The sequence below is a fragment of the Gavialis gangeticus genome, unplaced genomic scaffold (assembly GCF_001723915.1).
Source record: "Gavialis gangeticus isolate Ggan-Ray unplaced genomic scaffold, GavGan_comp1, whole genome shotgun sequence".
In the NCBI taxonomy this organism is placed as follows: Eukaryota; Metazoa; Chordata; order Crocodylia; family Gavialidae; genus Gavialis; species Gavialis gangeticus.
Window position 1 is genome coordinate 66,219,376 of NW_017729030.1, and position 6,111 is coordinate 66,225,486.

General features: G+C 39.7%; 1 protein-coding gene across 2 annotated transcripts in view; it reads left to right on the forward strand.

Annotated features, from left to right (window-relative positions):
• Nucleotides 1–6,111, forward strand: part of PPP1R3B (protein phosphatase 1 regulatory subunit 3B) — a 33,512-nt gene that overhangs the window by 6,734 nt on the left and 20,667 nt on the right. Inside the window, exon 3 of one of the 2 annotated variants that reach the window (XR_002098489.1) lies at nucleotides 1,401–2,426. The exons of the other annotated variant lie outside the window; for it this stretch is intronic. The gene's annotated coding sequence lies outside the window, so the exon portion shown is untranslated. Of the gene's footprint in view, nucleotides 1–1,400; nucleotides 2,427–6,111 lie in introns of those variants that run through there. 2 annotated transcript variants of the gene reach the window in all.

Sequence of the window (6,111 nt, forward strand, 5' to 3'; positions counted from 1 at the left end):
CCCCCCCCCCCCCTTGTTCCTTTGGCTGGATTCTTTTAGCCTTAGATGGACATTTTAGAAATTATAGTGCAACTGTGACTAAAAGGGAAAAACAGCCTTGCTTTGTGCTGCATTAAGAGAGAAATCTTTCTCCTAAATGGAGACTTGGTGCACTTGGTCACTAACTACTCTAGGAATTTTATTAAAAACTTTTTTGTGTAATAAGTGGAAGGTGGGTTGTTTTTTCCTTCCCCTCCTGGTAGAGCTGTCCTGTAACCTTGTCACTCTAGGGTTAAGTCTTTGACTCAAGTATTCCAAAGTCCTTTCTTTTCTTTTTAAATAAGAGGAGGTAAAATATCCCCATTCTGTTGTCAATACATGTTACTATTGACTATTTGCCTTATCAAGCATGGGGAGTGGAATAGCTCCTGTTGCTGGCACTAAAAAGTCTGAACAAGACTGAAAGTTAATTTTCAGTCTTGTCCAGAACTTGGTGCCAATGGGTTCATGCATCGTATGTGAATATTTGCAGGTTTCTCTGTGGGTTAATGGGATAAACCACCTCCGCTGCTTTCTGCCATGTCTGTCAAGATGATTCATTACTAAAACTAACTTCCTCCTGTGGTGTGAGTGCCTTGGCTAAGAGCATCTTTCTTGAATGTAACCACAGCTGTGGCTTGAAATACATAAGTTTCTGAAAGGTTACTCCTAGCTCTCTGAAGGAAAAAAAAAGTTTTGGCAGTCTTTTTAATTCAAGCCCAGAGCTGTGGTGCTCCCTGGTCTCACACTAGAAGGAGTGTGTAGCTTTTTGTGCATAACTTTCAAACTGAAATGGGTTCACTTGGTAGAAGAGCAGACTTGCACAGAAGACATGCTTAGTTGTCACACCTGTGTCTTGTATTAAACTTGTAGTAGCTTTCACAACTTTAATCTTGTGCATACATTTCCCTTCAATGCTATTTTGGTAAGAAATGGACTTCTGCTCAAAAACGGGCTGAGAGAAGGATGGACTCTAATCCAAGAATGAACAGTAGTTCTCTCTAAGGCATAAGATGGCATCATTCTTCCACTACTGAAAGGGAGATCTTGTTGCTACAGATAGAGATCCTTGACTCTTTTATTTCAGCATTTAAAAAAAAAAATTCAAAATTAATCCCATACTGCCAAGCAGGATGTGGCAAAAATACTGGCTGCAATCATTTAAACAGCTGACTTGCTAGTCAAACGAAATAACTTAATTTATATGTTTAAATGGAGTAAATAAAATAAGGTTTAAAGGTATTTCAAGACATTCAACTTTGCTAGTGCATAGCTTTAGATATGTGATGCTAATGTTGGTGTGCTTGTGGAGAAGCAGATGTCTCTTGCTATTCTCCACAACTGAAAATCTCATCTCTCTCTCTCTCTCTCTTTCCAAATAGCTCTTCAGTTTTTGGATACCATGGTACAAAGTACTTCTAAACTGCCATACCATAACTGAGGAGAAGATGCATCCAACTTCTAATAAAATAGTTATGAAAAAACAGATAGCTCTTGTAGGGAGAGAGCATCCTTTTTTATCTTTACATCAATAAGGGGGGGTTGGACAGCATTTTTATGCTACAAATCACTAACTTCAGGTATTAAAATAGCTGTGTGTGTATATATGAAAACCAAAGTTCAACAGACTTCATTCACTAGTTTGGAAAAGCTTTTGTGACTTTTTTTGAGAGGTTAAATAAAGTCCTTCATAAAATTGTCTTTTGTAAAGACCTTCACCAAGCCTAACTTAAAACTATGTTTAGACTGCAGAAGCTGGGCACAATAATTAAAGGGTTTACCTTGCCTAGAATTTAGAAGTGTGGTGTTAGAGCATTTTAGATAATAAACTAAAAAACTCAATGGAGTTATGTTCTAATACTACCTAGAAATAACACTTAAGTCAAACCCTAAAATGCAGCAGTCTTATGAGTCTCTAGTGCCATGGATAGTGGTGTGCTTTTATTTCCCTGTATTGGCATAATTGAGGAGTTTGTAGTTCCAAAGAAATGAAACAAGCATATACTGTTGTACATAAAATGCATAAAGCTGTGATGTTAATGCCATACAAATCCAATATTGTGCTGGGAACTGACTCTGACCAGTGGTGGTCTTTTATTTTTATTTTTAAGGTAATATCTTGGGTCCTGCCCTGTTTTCCTTCCCTGCCTCCCCCCTGCTCCAATCCTTGATCCTTTCCTTCTGCCAATGTGAATGTAGAAAGAGGACAGCAGTCTCTCAATTCTATGTCTGGAAGTGCCTTGTGATGATTTTGCATGTTTTGTTTTGTTTTTTTAAATATTTTTGTACACGACGTTCAAGGTAAAATGCACTTTATATATAATCACAAAATAGTGGACTAGCAATCTTTTTAAAAAAATGGTTTGTTTTTATCTGAATGTGAAAATAAAGGTTGAATAAAAAAAGTGGCAAGTTGGCTCTTTGTTAGGATATCTCCATCAATTGTCATAGGAATGGTATACTCGACAAATAGCTGCAAACTTTTGGATAGAGGGCAATACACACTAGTCACTGACTCTGGCTTAAAATGGGATGGAATTGCCTTCTCACTGATTTGGTTGTCACAGTTTACACTTCTGGGAGTGTCACTTTGAGGACTTCTTTTTTTTTTTAATGAATACAGCTAGTTGAGTTAGTGTAGTCCAGCAAGACAGACCTGTAAGTCCACTAGCTAATCTGAGAAACCTATTTGTTACTCAAAGGATGGATTGATTGATTCTTTAGCTTTGAAAACTTCACTACTTTTTTCCATTCTGACTTTCACCATCCAGAGGATTCTAAACAAATAGCAATCAATTACTCTTTGACTTTTTTGCAGTTACAATAAAACTACATGTGGCCTTTCATAGAAGGAAGTCTACGATGTTTATCTTGCAAAGTGACTGTCTGTATGCACTTTTTTTCTAAGTGACACTGGGCATAGTATAGCTAGGAAGGAACAATCTTCGGGTTTTTCAACTCTTGCTCATAAATGTGTTCATCTCAGTCACAGTAAGGGCTTGCCTTCCTAGAGAATGGACACAAATTATCTCAAAGTGAATTCTGGTTCTCTGGACTGTTTCCTCAGTGTAAATAGTTCATCAATGTTGACAGCTCAAATGGAGTAAATGGCATGATACAATTTACTTGCCACAGCAGATGCCTGCATTTGATAACCCAGGTGGCCTGTTCTGTGCCAGGAAATGAAAGTAACAAGAGCAGATAACAAACATCAGCTGATTTCAGAGTTGAGCTTAGAGTCTGTTGGCTACGGTTACTTGGGTTCTGCCTCTGTTTTTCCTCTATCTAGCACAGGGGTGGCCAACCTATGCCATGAGTGCCACAAGTGGTATAGGGCACATAGTGATTGGGGAAGGGACAGGCAGCACTGCAGCAGAAGGCAGAACAGGAAATCGGACTGTGTACAGGGCAGAAAGAGTGTAGATTGGGCAGGGAGCATAGAATAGGGAACAAAGAAAAGCAGCATATTAAGTAGAGGAGGGGGATTGGGATGGCATTTGGGAGACTGGGCTAATTTGTGGCGCACCTGCCAAAAACGGTTGGCCCTCGCTGATCTAGCAGTCCATTCTCTGAAGTGAGAGCACTGAGTGGGTGTTTTCAGGGTTACAATTACAAATGCAGGAGATGACAGAATTTCAAGTGAAATGATAGGCATCACTATGTACCCTATATCTCCAGGCTCTTTGCTGTGATGATTATTTTTCAGTCACATGTTTCAGTTGAAGCTTGTTTGAAAATCCCAGCTTGTATGAATTGGGTTTTTTTCTGTTTTTGGTTTTTTTAAAAGCTATTTCCCTGACATGTACAGGTATTGATGTAAGGTCTCCAGTCAGAAAGGGTCTTTGCTTTATAAACTGATTATTGAAGCTGACTTATGACATGAAACCATAAATAGAGCCCTGATCTTGGAGATTTTACACCATGAGATTGCAAGGTAAAAAACATTGGCTCTAATGGCAAATGGCAGCTCTGCTGTTTGCTTGTGGGTAAGAATACCAGTGACATCCTGTTTATAATCCTTACATATTACAAAATTTGAGATCCTTATTCCAGGTAGGCATTTTCCAGTCTGGTTTGGTTTGAAAGATGGGGACCAGTTTCACAATGAGATTGAATACAGTGTCTTTTGAGCCAGCAAATAGCTTGTCTTTGCATAAAAACAAAATATTACAGTTTACAATGTAGCTATTTCTAGCACAATTTGAGACTAATTTAAATATGGGTGGTAAATAACTAAACCCACCCGATGTGTGGTTAAAGCAAGCAGAGACCTTTTCAAGAGGGGATTGCCTTGACAAGCCATCCACTCTTTCAGTGAAATAAGTAAGCAGGAACTGTCAGTCAGTTATAAAAACTTGGTAAATTGCTAGAAATGATCCTTTGTAGCCCAGTGATCTTCCTTTTTCAAACTCTGAAGCTGTAGAGAAGACTGACCTGCCATGTAAGTTCACCTGCAATAATAATGTGACAGGAAATAGGTAGAGTTAATATCCAAATGTTTGCATCCATATGTCAATTTTGTAAAAACATAGCTCTTACCAACAGGTGAAACCACTTTCAAAGACTAAGCCCTAAATACTTGATTATTGTCTTCTGCACTAAGGGGGCTGTCTATGTTGCTGTCTCTAAGGTGCCTAATGGTTAGAAATGTAGAACTGGAAGGAACAACATAAGCCAATCCTGTCCCCTGCTATTGCAAGCATTCATGTGTGTCCATGAGAACATCTGTTCTGGCCTATTTTGGGCACAAAGCACCCCATGACAGACCTAGCAACTGTAGTGCAGAGAGCAGTAATCAAAAGAAACTGTGATGCATCTTCAGGAAAAGTGGGGGAAAAACCATGAGGCCACAAATGCCTTGATCTAAGAAATAGTGCCATGCCCCATGCTACAGGGGATGGCAAAAAAACAACAACATTCCTGCCAATTTGCCCTAGAAGGCAATTCCTTCCTGCCCCTAACCTCATCACCAGATTTATCCCTAAGCCTGTGAGCAAGTCCTACCAACCAGGCCCCTAAGAACCTTCTCAGGAGCATGAGTGCACTCCAGGCAGTCTCCCATCTCTAGTTCAGAGGCATGAAGCACAGCCAGGATGTGTGTGTATGCACAGGCTAAAATAATTCACTCCTAATTAGTTTAGAGAAGAATGCCTTGTCATGTTCGTAGCTAGAGCTACTTCTGCAGAAATTTGCTTAAGAGTTCTTATGGTTTTAGGGGTGGGTCACTTCTCCAAAGGTGGCTATTAAAACAGCTGTAGGCTTCTGCTTGATATTAGAGGCAGAATAAGTAATTTGAGGTTACATTTTTATTGTTCAAGACAACTGTGTGAAGGGATGAGTAGGGAGCAACCAGAGGCAGTGCCCTGTACAAGAGGAGACTGTTGGGAGGATGCTTTGTGTAGGGAATTGGAAAAGGAAGAAGCAGCATTTAACAAACACTATTATTTAATACTAGTGCAATGCTGGAGGTCTGTTCTCTGGGCTTGCAGTTACTGCAAGGAGTGGCTAGGAGGTATGGAGGAGGCTTTTGGTGATTCGTAATATGAAAGGAGTGAGCATACATTTCAGAGATAAGGATTCTGTTTTTATGGTTTGAATTTTCTTTACATTTTGTGAAGCCATGGCACCAAGATGCCTATGCTTTTATTTTTAAGTGTTAGGCAAGCCCACCTACAATGGATAGCATAAAAGGGGCCTTCTCACTTCATTTGAAACAAAAATAAGAAAGCAGGCACATGAAAGCAAATGAATCTCTCTACCAGAGGAGTTCGTAAGCTATGGAAGCTCCATATGTTCATATGTCCCTCCTCTTTCATCACTGAGGATACTTAAAAAGTAAAATGCTATTCTACCACAATTTCTCTCTTGCCTATTGAATCCTGAGGTCCTTCAGCTGCTAGGAGTACTGTCTCTATAGTCACTTTGCAGTGTTGAAACAGGCCCACATGCCAGGGAGCTAACACCCATCTGCTACTTAACTCGTGCTAAGTGCCCTCTGAGCATCTCAAAGTTATGCCACTTCAGGTGAGGGTTAACTATGGGCTACACTACCAAACTCCTGTTGGAGTAATTTCAATCTGCTCCGTGGAGATA